This window comes from Copadichromis virginalis, linkage group LG20 (assembly GCF_057382275.1).
Source record: "Copadichromis virginalis isolate Kocher_CV1m ecotype Utaka linkage group LG20, C_Virginalis_male_GT1.1, whole genome shotgun sequence".
NCBI lineage: Eukaryota > Metazoa > Chordata > Actinopteri > Cichliformes > Cichlidae > Copadichromis > Copadichromis virginalis.
In genome coordinates, this window is record NC_140637.1 from 20,589,117 (window position 1) to 20,604,080 (window position 14,964).

Genomic DNA, 14,964 nt, shown 5'->3' on the forward strand with positions numbered 1-14,964 from the left:
TCTACAGCTGGACTGTGTCCCATCAGCCTGGCACAGTGTGGCTTTCTCATCTGAGCCTGCTGAGCCCATGAGTAGTGCTACACCAGCAATAAACTGGCCAGACAGTTCTTCTATTTCCATGAGCTGGTCAGAACCAGAGAGAGACAGAGGAGATGGCGAGGGGGAAAGAGAGAGAGGGTATCAAAGGAACATTTGGAAGCATAGTTTGCAGCCAAACACAATTCACTTTGTGCGGTAAATAGGTCCGTCAGGGGCTAGTGGATTGCTGAGAGCTGAGCGTTTCGAGCAGAGGAGAAGTGATGCGTGTTGATGCCTCTGTTGGACTCTCAAGCTCCCGTCTTTCTCTTTAATGATGACTGGAGGGCAGGAAAGGCCATACTGAGAGCTAGAGATTTTAACAAGGACACAGGGGTGGACGGCATGGGGATAATTTTGCCATACTTGTTTATCTGCTTAGTCCTTTCTAATAACCTACTTTGTCCTCTGTTGAGAATTCGGGCTTTTATGCATCTGTTTCTGTTTCAAAAAAATGAAGCAAAAATGCATATTTTATTCAATAAAAAAAGGTCTCGAAGCAGCGCTTGGAGTCTTTCGGTCGCCCTTCAGTTGCACCATTACTCAGTGTTCTGTGCACTATGGCTGTGTGATGCTACTTCTAATGGTCTGTGAAGTCAGTCTCTTTCTTAATGGGTTGTTCTGTCATCCAAAACAGCACTGAGTGACATGCAGGCAGTGGCCTTCCCGACCATCCTAGTACTTTTCTCCCTGCCCTGGCCAAGTTGCCATCAGTTGGACAGGTGGGGTGACAGCAGCCCTCACCTGTATCTCTGCAGGTCTACAGCACTGTCACTTTGATCACGCTAGCACACGATTGGGCAGGTGTCAGGACAGAGCCCCTACTGATTGGCCTCGCAGCTCGCAGCCTGACATGGCTCGAGGGAAATGTTGACTGCATAGGCAAAGTTATGGCAGAACTGTTCTCCTATCGGTCTCTAAAGTCAAGGCAGTGACAGTGGAATGTTATTGACTGAATTTTATTAATAGCTGTGCTGAGATGACGGCTTCAGAACCCTGCACTCCCCTACTGTACATCAAGTTGTTGTGTACATGATATCACTCTGTGGTTGAATGTTAGACCTTATCAACCTCTAGTGTCAGAGTTGTGAGACTGAATGTAGCTATTCTTCCTTTGCCGATAATGGCCAGTAGTGCTTCCTTACAACAAATGGGCATGAGCGCTGCATAACTTGTAACAAAAGGATAAAATGGAAGGCTAGCAAAGAGAGCAATTGAAAGGATACAGAAATACTGTTAGCACTGTTCTAGACAAAACAAAGAGATCCAAAAAGCCTATAACAAAGAGCGAGCAGAGTAATTTTTCACAATAAACAGGTGTTCTCTGTCATTTCTTTCTTCTATGGCCAAACTTCCATCAATAGTATGTAAGGGACATTGATTTTTCACAGGGGCTTTTTGAAACCTTTCATTGATTCACACACTTCTCCTACAGCAGAGTGGCATCGATTTTTTTTTTTTGCTTGGGTAAATAAAGACTCAGCGTAACCACCCAACTCCCCCCAAATCCCTTATTCGCCCCAACAATTGCTTAACCCCACCATTAGAACAAGCATCAGCTAAAAAAAGAAGAAACCCCTGATGAAACAACAGCATAGATAACGAGTAAGACCATTTATGATTAAATGTCTGAAATGGTTTGGGTTGTTTGTTTGTTTTTTTGTTGTACTGCTGCCGGTTGAAAATAGCAAAGAGTATAAACACTGGTTTTGTCAGAGTTGCTGGTTGCCTGACAGGCAAGGTTTTAGTACCACAATGGAAATATTTTTTTATCCAGTATCTTAAACCTGAAGTCTCTGCAGTGATCCAGTGACAGGTGCTGTCACCTAGGTTAGACCCTCTTGGTCAGCTTGGCCCTTTCTGTGTGGTTCTGCCTTGTTGGACTTCTTTCGTCAAAAGATGTTTATTTTTTTCCACTTATCCAATTCAGGCTCACAAACAGGCCGAAGCCTATCACAGCTGCCATAGGGCAAAGAGTAGGGTGCACCCTGAACACATAGAGACAGACAACCATTGGTACTTACACCCAGGGCCAGTAATTACCAATTAACTTAACATGCATGCATTTTGACTGTGAGGGGGAGTCAGAGTCCCCAGAGAGAACCTACACACAGGCAGTGAGAGAACAAGCTGGTGGCTTTAAACCCAGGACCTTCTTGTGCTGAGACAACGGTGGTAACCTCCGCACCACTGTGCTGTCTGGTTAAGGACATAGGTTAAGTTGATTGGCGCTTCTAAATTGTCAGTGGATGTGAATTAGATATTACTTAAAGTGCATAGAAGAAAGCGTATGTCAAGATGTGATTTGCAGTTTGATGGACATTGGTCACTAAGATTTTAAACTCCTTTATAAATGCCAGTACAGATAGTGACAGTGATCACACAAATATTGTTGCTGCATTCTTGACTAGTGTTAAAACATAGTGGGCCTTTTTTAAAAGGTTGTTCTCTTTTTCATCAGATACTTTGTAGACGTTTTCACCATAGCTTTTGTTGTACTGTAAGTTGCTATCCTTACTGCCTTTATCACTACAGTTGTTCCTCTCTTCAGCTCCAGCAAATCAATCATTCCTATCTGACATAAAGCGCATCACAGTTGAGGTGGCAGGGTGGGTATGTCACCACAGGCAGCAGATTTAAAACCGTGCTCCTGGGAAATAGAGATCTTTTACTTGTCGCTGATAGGCTTAATCAGCATTTTGTGAACTCGGATCACAAAGGCATGAATGTAAAGGCAGTCAATTTGCATAGAAAACTTCCACACTTGAGCTTTAACATAGTAGACACAAATAAGGAATAGTGAGGTTTTGTTTTGCTTTTTTTTCCCCGGACATGTTCTGGATTTGTGTGGACTACAATGAGAAATGACAGCTTGTGTGAATTAGCACGCTATGGAGGTGTGGCACGCACTGTCACCTTTGGTTGGACTTCTCTCATTTTTCTTTAGTGCTGCCGTTTTAGGTCTTTAAACTCTCAGCCTCATAATAAAAAGCATTTTTCAAAATATGATCAAAAGATGGAGTCAGGAAATAAAAGCCTGCGATGAGAATGTAATCAAGTAATCGTGCATCAGAACGTCAACATCGCCGGTGTCAGGGCAGATGTGGTCACACCCCAAGACAGTCTGTAGTTATCCTTGTCCTCACTCTTCTCTCCCCCTTTCAGCGTCTCTTGCTTTTTCAATCCTTTTCTAACCTCCACAGCTCTGGGTAATATTCTAGTGTTTTGTTTAGTGGAGATATTGTTTTGAGAGAGAAGACATTTATTTTGCGAGCTGGACTCAGGGATGTGAAAAGAGTGCAATTTCAGCTAAACTGTTGTTTTTATTGGATAATATTTCTTTGGAAGAAAATTTTTCTGTCTGCTGGCTCTCGTTCAGACAAAGAAGCCAGATATTCCGATAAAGTGCGGTTGCATCCCTTAGTAACCACAGACATTATATTGACAGGAATACCACGGTGAGAAAGAGCAGCGAGGAGAACAGTAAGCCAAACAGATGGACTCTTGTCTTCAGTCACCGATATGATCAGAAAGCCTTTTATTGGACATCATAGTTGATTTGTCATTTGTTTCAGTATTTATTGTAGCTATTTATTTCCTGCTAGTAGATTTAGACCCTGTAAGTTAAACGCTGACAAAACACTGACATTTGTATCAGATTATTTGTGTGTTGCAGTGCATCTGGTTATGTTTATTGCACTCGCTGCAGCACCTGTGCTCCATTTTCTACATCTCTCTCTACGGAGCGTGTTGAGAAGCGTTTTTCGAGCAGAATGAGAGAACTCCCCATCGCACCCCACCCCCGAGGTGTCTCAGCTTTCTCTGCGTACATTTACCAGTGATTAATGACTGCTCCGCTTCACTAACAGACACAGCAACAACAACAACAACACCACCAGAAAAACAGACAGAAAAAAGAAAGGAATCTTAAAGAAAATGAGGGACAAAAAGTAGGGACTGTTCCTCATTGTATAAGTGAGCTGGAGCTAATTGCACTGGCGAATAGATGGGTGGATATGACTGAGAGAGAAGGGAAACAGAAAGAGGGACTGTAGGGCTAGACCCGGATCAGAGGCATGTCTGTGTTTAGGTCTAACAGATTTCCTGGAGAACTGCTGTTCACAGCCTCTTCCCTTGAGTCTAATGAAGCCTTCTGGCACTTGCCACCCCACCACCCGGCCAACACCAGCACTGCACCGCTCCAGTCTTCCCCCTTCATCTTCGCTCCCTCCCTCCTGCCGAGACATATGCTCACAAACACACACACATTCAATCACAAACAAACATACGGATGCATACACAGGCACAGAGAAGAATTACTTGTCCTACACAGAAAGCAAACAAAGGATCAGTAAAGCGCATGTGCTGCGCTCTTGCCTTTGTATATGCTCATTGTTTGGGGTTTTGTTTGGTCGCATTTCGGCTTTATCCCTGAACAAAGAGAAGGGAAAGCAAAGCCAGAAAAACAGGACTCCATCTTGTTTTGTTTTGTTTTTTTCAACCTAGTCCACCAGAAACAAAACCACAGGATGGTGAAACACAGGGATGCGAGTATTTAAGGATCACAGCCCAATCCACATTGGTCCCCATATGGAATGATTTATAAAAGTTGAAATGCAGAGGCTAAATGAATTCAGGCTGCAAAAACATTCAAATTTGTGGCTACAATAATTCCATCAAACACATGAAAAGTATGTGCACAGCTGTATATGTACTGGAGCATTTTATATTTGCGTGCCATGTTTTGTCTCTTATTATTCCATTGTTCTGATGCATCTACAGTATAAAGTCTGCTAAAGGCTTTAGCAGACACACACACACACACACACACACACACACACACACAAGCACATTCTATCAAGCTGGAGAAGAAAAGAAAGAAACAATAAATGTTTTTCAGATAAGGGTGGCCCTCCTACAGAGTATTAAGTGGAAAGAAAAGGCAGCAGCCTCAGTCCAGGATGGAGAGCACGAACAGTCATGTCAGCATTTCATTTGTGCTCATTTGTCTTTACGCTGTAACGCATCTTGGCCCGTTTTAAACTCTCATCTTTTTTGTTTGATTTCACTTCCCCGAGAATTCACACGAGGTATTTCCTTTCCAAACCCCAGCTGTGAATTTTCTTCCAGCACAAACATCCAGTGTTTAGTGACATTGAAGATCATTTTGCTAGAAATACAGTTTGATATTTTCTCATGCTCTTCTTTTTGCTCTGCTCTTTAGAGAATTGCTCCAAGGATGGAAATGGCACTCAGCTGGTTGGCCTGTCTGCCACTTTAGTGATTGATCGATCCACCACTTTGGTCCAGACTTGAACATACCATTACTACTAGATGGATTATCATCAAATTTTATGCAGTCATTCATGGCCCTCAGACAAGCTTATTGATTTTGGTGATCCTCTGACTTTTATTTTTGGATTGTTATTTTTTAAATAAAATATCTCAAACTATTTTCCCTGATTGCCAGAACAAGCTTTTACATCTCCCCGGGATAGATTGAAAAGCCTTTCATCTCGTAACCTTTCTTGTTGTGCCATCGTTTCCATTATAGTTCATCCACAACTTTGCCTTAAATACTGTATATCATATCCCTTTCAGCCTCCTCCTTTCTATTTGCGTTCAATGCTAATTGGTCAATTTCATTACACATTAAAATAAGGTTCATTACTCAAACACCCAAAGTGCTGCATGTGCATGTCATGGTAAACAATTTATCTTATCTACTTAATAAAAAATGATCATCGCAAATATTAACTCATCTGCTCATGCACAGCTACATCTACCTTGGGTCATGCAAAGGTAAATTGGAAGCATTCAGATATAATTCATCCTTTTATTATTTTTTTCAGTGAGTTCATGTGACAGCTGGGACGTAGCTGGATATCGAGTTACGATGGCACGAGTAAAACACCAAAGAAAGTTGAAAGTGCTTTACATTGTTTCTCCTGCTAATGGAGTCTTTGCGATGGAAGAACACCCTCACTGCTGTCTTTTTTGACAGGTCAAATCATTAATGAAACATTTGACCATAAAAGCAATTTGACGATCTTCTGAACAGCATGAGATCTCAATGCTATTTAAAAAGGGGTGAGCAGCTACAGTCACATTAATATCTTATGCAAGGAGGTAGTGGAGGACAAACGTGCACTATGAAGAGAAAAGCTTTAAAGATTCTTTAACAGAACCATTTCAGTATGCTTAGTTATGATTCTCATGAATAATTCCCGACATTCCTCAGAGACTCCCACTCTTTGTACAGTAGTCTTGTTTTGGCATGTACCCTGTGAACTTCATTTCCTTTCCTCTAGTGAAATTAGTGCAATCAATGTAATTACATTTATCAGCACTAGGAAATTGAATCTTCTACAGTGTTCTGGTATTGACTGGAAAACTAATTGTTCCTACATTTGTGTATTTGTCAACAGCATTTGGCCTTTGTTTCATCCTCTGCTTAGTAAAGTGAGACTGAAATTTAATTTTCACTGTTTAATATCTCATTATTTTTAAATTAGTGGCGTGAAGTCCTGGTAAACATGTTCATCAGGCATACACAGCGGGGTTTGTTTTTCAAGAGAAAATTTTCCAGCCATGGCCTTGTTGCACACAACGAGGCCCAGAGCAGCTACTACTAAGGCTTAGCTGTGAGAAAAAAAACAAACAACACAAAACCTCCACCTCAGCCACCCACTCACTCTTGCACACGCACAAACACCAGACGCAAAAACACACACATATTCACAACCCCAATGTATTCCTCTCTGATATGACATCAGGCAGCACCAGGCAGGCTCCCTCCTGGGTTCAGTTGGTGTTAAATTAAACAGTAAATCATCTCACCAAAAGACACAAGAGTTATGTGTGAGTCAAGGGCAACAGTTCTAGGCTCTTTAATAGGAGATGAGGAGGACTTTATGAAGGAGATAAATAACAGCTTAACAAACAGCCTCTGTCTGGTCCCCTGGAGGTTGGCCTCGGCGACCCTGTGGATCAGTAGGATGAAGGAGAGCCAAGATTCTGTATTTCTCTAAAGACATGAAAAAATAATGAGGAGTAAAATTGGAAGAAGGGGACACGAGGCGGTGGGGACCAGTAATGAAGTGTTGGGGACAAAGGGTGGCTGCGATTGTTGGTCTTATGAGGCAAGGTCGGTCGAATGGAAAGGACAGGTTGACAGACAGGCTGGCGGTAGAGCAGAAAGGAAGTTATAGAGAGAATCACGCATGCAGACAAGTGGGTCAAGCCGGCAGACAGATGAAGACAAAAGACATGCAGATGCAGACATGGCAGTTGTCCCGTCAGGTGATGCTTTCCCCCCACCTCAGCTCAGTTATGTCGGCATGTTTTCCCGAGAGACAGACATTACGACATAAAATCAGATTCATCATAAAGCAGCAGCTTTTACAGGGAGTGAAGAAAGGAGTAATAGTGAGGAGAAAATGTCCTTGGGCATGTTACTGAGTTGAATTAAAAACGCTTTGGGATGCAAGTCATGTGATGTAATATTCTTATTTTATTTAATGTGCTCGTATTTTTCCATTTCCTCATATTTAACTCTCCCCCCCCCCTGAAATCAAAATTGAGGCCTGCACAAGAATAATCTGATCCCATATACTTTGTCACTTACAATAAAAGGTTTCAGTCAGAACCTTTTCATGGAAGCATAATAGATACTGTCATGGGATGATCTTGTTTTTGTACAGAGGCAACTGTGCACACAGACAAGATCACAAACAGACACACACAAAGACCTGGTACAAGTAGGAAAACGTGGCTGTGTACGCTTGTAATAAAATTGCTCACAGTGCAGTAAAATCTCCCACAACCTCTCAAGATGAAATAGCTCCTATGATAAACAGTTTAGCACCAGACCAAAGAAAAAAGTTTCCAGGTTTAGCATTGTGTTTCACTTGTAAGTATTGCTGGGCAGTACACCCTGTTGATCCTTATACATTTTTATTTGTTTTTGATTTCCAGGAGAAGAGAACATTTACTCCTTTGGCTCAATAAAAGATTTAACGCCTCACATTGTTCATAAAACCGCAATGTCATTGATGCATAGCGCTTTGCACAGCGCCTTGCATCACGGCGTATAGCAGCTGAGCTTGCTGGTGCATTTCCAAATTTTCAGAAATGCTTTCCCGATAACTTCCGGGAAAAGAAAGAGGTTCGGAGAAAGTGGCCTCTGTGGCTCTAAACTGTTTTCTGATTTTTATCAATCAAGGACTGACAGGCCTGCTACTTGTCAAAAACACTAAATCCTCTTGTACACCAGTAGAGCGTCAGGTTTACATGTAAAGTCAATGGAAAGGCGCGATGACGCGCGATTGCTGGTCCCGCGAAAATTCGGAAGCAGATTTGCGTCGCGAAAACGCCAAAACGCGTGAAACGCGCGTCAGTGTAGCGCGTCTGGCGCGTTTGACTCGCGAATAAAACCACGCGCGTGAGTTTTTGTGTTGCATTTTGTGCATACGCGCGTTTCGCGTCTACCGCTCGAGTTGGAAAAATCTGAACTCCAGCGTCAAATCGCGCCGCGACAACCAATCAGGAGCCTGGTGACGTGGCTGTTACCTAGGTCAAAGGGGCAGATCCAGCCAAAGCCTTTCATACTTCAATGGAGGGGAAGGCTAATCAATGCGGTAGCAAACAACTCGGAGCTGTACAACACCAGCTGCTTTCAGTACCGAGACAGGAATAAAAAGGACCGAGCTTGGAGGAAGATATGTGAAGAGATCGGGCAACCTGGTAAGTTCATTCATTTCTCTTTTGAAAGTTTTCACTGACCCGGGAAGCCGCACAAAAGCTAGCAAGCCACCGCTATTTTCCCACTGACGTACAAATACCGTTCTGCTTTTATGCATGTTGTCATTTAGGAATATATTTTATTGTTTATTAATAAACAGCACACAGTGGTCCCGCTGTTCATCCGTCACTGCTTTGCTTTTTCGCTGATTTTTTATTGCACAGTACAGCATTGCATTCTGCAGCCTGATTGACAAATCTCCTGCGCTTGCCAAATTTATCACGTTTGGTTTTGATAACCATCGCGTCCAATAGAAAAAACAGCACAAAAACACCCATAACTATGAGCCTCATTCGGAAATAGACATCCTGCACCGTGAGGGAAAAAGGCGCACGAAAGTGGCGGGCAGATGAAGACAAACCGCGGCATAATAATACTTTTACGTTTTGCAATCTACAAAGGTTTGCACTTTGAGAATCAATTGTGAGAACTGTGACCAGGGGCTAGTTATTCTGAGAACCCCTGCAATAAATGAGGGACCACTGTCTACTCTACGATTATTATATCCAACCTGTTAACATTTAATACTGTATTGATAGAACGAACTGATTCTGCAGCAGAGCATCCCCAGTCCCTGAGCTCCTGCTGCTGCACCCACAGATATGTACAGCAAGCACTGATACCTTTTTAGTCGGTGGGATTCCCTTTTACTAAATATCTACAACCAATCTGATTATATCCTGTTATTGTTTTTTTTTTTTTTTTTTCAATGTTGAAATTAAAATCTAGTAGCAGCCTTCTCATTTCTTTGTGTTTTGTGCTGTTTTACAGGCCCACAGAGGAGGACGGCTCCGAGGCAGATGAGGGACGGGTCCCAGGACGGTCCATCGGCGGTGGAGCTGGCCATCCTGGAGTCCCTGAAGAGGCCACACCAGTCTCCAATGGAGCATTTCCTCCTCAGCCTTGTTCCTGCTCTGGAGAGCAGCTGGTCCTTTTTATTCCTGTCTCTCTGTAAATTCTTATATTTTATATATTTATGTTTAATGTTTTTCTGTTTGAGACTTTTAATATTATTTCAAATAAATGTTTATAATGACTAATGTCTCAGTTCTACTACACAGCAAATGTTGGCACACAACTTGACACATGTAGAATTTATTTCATATTATACTAATGACAAAATATACTGATACAGTGGGATGCAGAAGTTTGGGCAACCTTGTTAATAGACATTATTTTCCTGTATAAATCGTTGGTTGTTACAATAAAAAATGTCAGTTAAATATCATACAGGAGACACACACAGTGATATTTGAGAAGTGAAAAGAAGTTTACTGGATTTACAGAAAGTGTGCAATAATTGTTTAAACAAAATCAAGCAGGTGCATCAATTTGGGCACCACAAAAAAGAAATGAAATGAATATTTAGTGTATATCAATGTGTGTGTCTCCTATATGATATATGGGGTGCCTTTGTCTGGATGTGCTTCCCATCCAGAGCTGCACAGCACAGAGGGAAGTTCCAGCGCTCCTGGAATCCCTCTGTGATGGACCGCCAGTCTCCAGGTGAAGGCACAGCCATGAAGTCGTCCACTAGACAGTCCCAGATGGACGTCGCTGCCTGGGGGGTGATCTGGCTCACCGTGGACACACCGACTCTGAAACTGAACGCGATGGTCCTGAAGGAGTCCCCGGTGACAAGGAACCTGGACAAAATTGTTCAAAATCAGTATTATGTGTACTGCAGTTACAAAATACATTATTCAAATTCCAAAATACTTTTGTGATGTCAGATATAAATCACAAAACTTAAATCTTACATAAAACATTTTGTAATTATAAGGATAATTACAAAATGTATATTAGATAATATCTAAAACAGTTGTGTTTTGTTTTAACTTTAACATATCATAATTTGATTGGTAGCAACTTTCACAACTACAGTGAGCCAATCACTCATAATTCCTAAACATGTCAATCAGGTAGGAATGAAGTAAGACATTAATAGAAATAAAGAGTTGTATGTTGACATGTAGCCCTTTCCTTGCTTAAATCATTAATATTTTTGAAAAATTAATCTGTGATAAGACAGCTTATCAAGATAGAACCATGTAACTAGAGATGAACCAAACTGTTCAGTTTTATCTAACTCTGTTTTAATAAAGGCTGGTGACCCCTGCTATAGAGTCTGACAGCTGCAGGGATTATATACAAATATTCAACTATCCCAGAATTAAACCAGGTCTAAATAAAAAGGAGTGAGTATCACTACAAAGGTTAACTCAGTGGTCCTAATGCTACAGTTTGATATCAGCAAACACCGAGCGCATACATTGATAGGACACCACAGCCATGCTATCATGCAAACACTGATAACAGCATAAATCGAATTAAATCGGGACTTGATGAGACCTTCTGAGTATCACTAGAAATATTATAAAGAGTCGTCTCTGTACCACAGTTTGCTTTCAGTAAACACCGACAGCATTCACTGTTAGCATAGCACATCCATGTTAGCAGTGTATAACTGGATGGATTAGCATATTAGCACAGATATCAATAAAGGACTACCGTATTAAATAGTTTTACTAACCTCAGGCAGACGGACAGGCGCTCTGCAGGTGGGATTGAGCGCCTGTAGTTGGTGTCTAGGCGGGCAATGCTGGGACCGACGAGGGGAAAGCAGGTCCTCAAACTGGCCGAGTGAATGACGGTGATAGCGCTGGAATCGGCCGTCATCCAGGCGCAGCTCCTGGAGCAAGTGGTGAAACTCACCAAACTGCTCATGCCTCTGGAGGACCTGATGGACCCAGGTACGGCGAGGACGTCTTTTACGCTGCTGCTCTGCTCTCCACAGTACATAGAGAAGGGAGACTCTCTCTTCAAGCGCTAGCTCGATAGCTGCCATCTTGCAAAGATACCGGTCTGGCACAACTCCCTCCCACATTCCTCCCACATTTCCGGTTCACGCGCGTCAAAATATCATATTTTGACGCGCGATGGATTTTTCTTGGACACGCGTTGAGACGCGAATGTACACGCGTCAAATTAGGGGCGTTTGGGGCGTTTTATTCGCGTCCATCGCGTTCGGTGTGAACACACGGTATGGTACACGTGCTGTGCTCATGCACCAGCAAAAACCCACAAGCACGGATCCGCAGACACACATGGCTGTACAAACACACACACACACACACACACACACACACACCTCTTCACTCTTCCAAGGTTCATTTGTCAAGATGACAGCTGGACTCTTGCTGAGGAGAAGTTTGCCAGGCAGAATCCCTCGCTTACTTAGTGGGAGCCAGAACATCCTGGGAAACATTCTGACACACAGAGGCTGCAGAGCCATCGTGTATGCATCTTTGTCTTTGCATGCATTATGTGTAAATGCACAACTTTTCCAAACGCCCAGCAGCACCATTGCAAGGTCCAGCCCCTCTTCAGTTTCTGCCTGTGCTTGGCAGGGGCAGACTTGGCAGGGAGCAGCACATTTTGTCAGGCTTCCAGTCAACATCAAAAGTGCATACTGCTCCCGCCTCTACCCGAACACCTTTCCTCTTTTGCCTTTTTACTCACAGCTGTTTACCTGTTTACCTTATGATATCTCCAAAGGGTTTCTCCCCGTAGGCTTGGAAGGAATGTACTGTAAGCGTTTTCTTCCAAACAGCCCTTCAGCAAAAGTCCACTAGAAATGCATCTATGCAGTGATGTAACTGGGTGTTTCTTTGACAGAGAAAATTCAAGACAAATTTCTCGCGGCATATCTTCCCACAAAGGTCACATGTCTGGTCGTCGGGGAAAATTCCGTCCACTTTCTCACAGCATGTATATATTTTACCAGACGGTTGTCCAATCATACAAGTTGTGGCAACTTCTCTGCATTTACTGTTTCCAGGTTTCTAGCCAAAAGGGCTCATGTTCTGCTACCGAGTTCTGCTGATGCAGTGAGTTCAGAGCCACTTTTATTTTCTCTCCCTTTTTCTCACTCTCCTCACTCTTTCTTTCCTCCATTTTCCCTCTAGTCTGCATTTCTCTCTCTTCACTGCTGCCTGATGGATTTAGAAAGTGAGAGGAAGAAGGAAGGAGAAGGGATGTGAAAAAGTGGTCTGTGTATGGTGGACAGTGCAAAAACTGTATGTGCATGCGTATGGATGGAGGTTGGGAGGGGGGCAGTAATGACTGGGAAAAGTGCAGCGGCAGCAGATTTTGTGCCACTGTTATTCTCTCTCTCTCTCTCTCTCTCTCTTTCTGAGCCTCTCTCTATCGTACAAGCCTCCGACACTCTTTACTCTAATTACCCAGATTGGGTTTCCTGGGGATAAAGAGACGAGGCAGGAAAAGGGAGTTACAGGGGGTCCTTGATATTGTCCTTGTCAAAGCCCAGGGGGGCGACTGGAGAAGTCATTCATGCATCCATCACACTCCCAATTTTACAATTTAATCAATCTTCTAATGAAAGAGAGGGCCAGAGATGGAGAGAGGGAGAGGGGTTACAGTGAGATAGCAGCCCTCACACTCTCACCCCTCTAAACCAAAGCTAAGGGGTGCGGCCACTCTTTGTCTGCCACTACAATGGCTGCCTTATTTTCATTCTCCCAGCCTGGAAGAGGAGTGTGAGGAGGGCGAGTCATTCCATTGTTACCTCTAGGGAGAATAGCACCTCTAATTTGCCATAAGCCTTCACTATTAAAGACCAGACTCTTTTCACACTGCAATAATTGGAAAAGTCATTCACTGCTTAACTTCTATTACTCCATGTTATTTTCAGTAATGTGGAGGAAGGTCTTTTAATAATCTCACCTGCGTCACTTCTAGCTATCATTCAAATAACACAAAAGCACCCAGAGCATGCTATCTCTCCATTTCATTCTCTCACACACTGAAATAGACAACTGAACTGGGTAAATCTGTGATTGCATCTTTCTGGTCTTCTGTCCTCTCTGTGCCTTCCATAAATCTGCCTTTATATGATTTATAGCGGTGTTGGGAAAGTTAAAAAGCAACTGTTTGTGTCACTCATTTTTTAAAGGAAATCACCGTCTTCAGTCACAGGTCATGATAAAATCACATCATAGTACAAAAAAAGTCTGGTTAAATGTCCACGGGCATCCTGGGGTGCCGGTTTAGCTCAGTGTGTTGAGTGGGCAGCCACATGCCATACAGCTGAGACTGTCCAGCCCGGGTTTGAGTCCGACCCACGGACCTTTGGCGCGTGTCTGCCCCCGCTTTCCCGTCCTTTCTTCACTGTGTCTATCAAATAAAATTGAAAAAGGCCACAAAAGATGTTCATGGCCATCCAACAATAGTAGTAGAAGAAGCTCATAGGTAAAAAGACTTACATATAATGTAGCTAAACCACAATCAAGTGCAAACTCAGTGAGTCAAAGACATATTTTAAACAGGAACAGGTAGATCTTTTCATGCAGACTGCATTCAGTCCTCGCCAACTAATGAATACAAAATGATATTAAGCTTGTGTTTTATGTTTAAAGGTGTAAGTGCATTTTTGAAAATCCCAAATTCAGACCTAGATACCCAACATCACTCCTGTCCTGCCTTTTGAAGAGATACAATGCTCAACATCAAAGTCTGAGCAGAAGTCTGTGTTTTAAAAAGGCCACAGGAAAGCTCTTAATGCAGACACTTTCCTGACTCACAGCAAAACACACAAGGTGCCTTTTTATCTCGGAGCGTGCACCAGAGTGCATTTGACAGATGGCGTGTGTATGTGAAGTGCAATGCCACCTAAAAACCTTTCTCTTGTAGAGGCTCTTTCTCTTCAGTGTTAACCAGTCTATTTGTGACCTGTTGACCAATCTCTACATTTCTTGTGTGCCTGTTAGGCTTTACTGTCCTGTTGAAGGAGTGTATCTCTCTCTTTGTTCCTATTGGCATTTGTGTTTGGAGTAGCAATCCCTGTTTGTTGGGGCTTTAGAGCTGTGAAAGGCCCACCTTTCAGCTCTTTAGGGGTTTGCTGTGACTTTTCTGTCTGCTAGTTACAGACTGTTTCTACGGTCCTGGTGTTCACTGAACCAGCGTCATCCGTTGAAATACCAGTGGACTACAGAGCACCTAACTGACACGCTCGTGACAGGCCTGTGTGTGTGTTTGTGTGTTTCTTTTACATAGCATATCAAAGT

The 14,964-nt window shown here is 42.8% G+C and overlaps 1 protein-coding gene and 2 long non-coding RNA genes across 3 annotated transcripts in view; 2 read left to right on the forward strand and 1 right to left on the reverse strand.

The window, feature by feature from the left end:
• The window catches only part of LOC146684705 (cadherin-4-like), a 254,586-nt gene that overhangs the window by 179,749 nt on the left and 59,873 nt on the right, over positions 1-14,964 (forward strand). The gene's annotated exons all lie outside the window — the stretch shown is intronic.
• LOC146684706 (uncharacterized) lies at positions 8,360-10,878 on the forward strand. The gene is made up of 2 exons (XR_014917329.1): positions 8,360-8,820; positions 9,418-10,878. It is a non-coding gene; the product is annotated as an uncharacterized LOC146684706 (long non-coding RNA).
• Positions 9,958-11,490, reverse strand: LOC146684707 (uncharacterized). Its single transcript, XR_014917328.1, has 2 exons — positions 11,412-11,490; positions 9,958-10,524 (listed from the first exon to the last, which is right to left on the reverse strand). It is a non-coding gene; the product is annotated as an uncharacterized LOC146684707 (long non-coding RNA).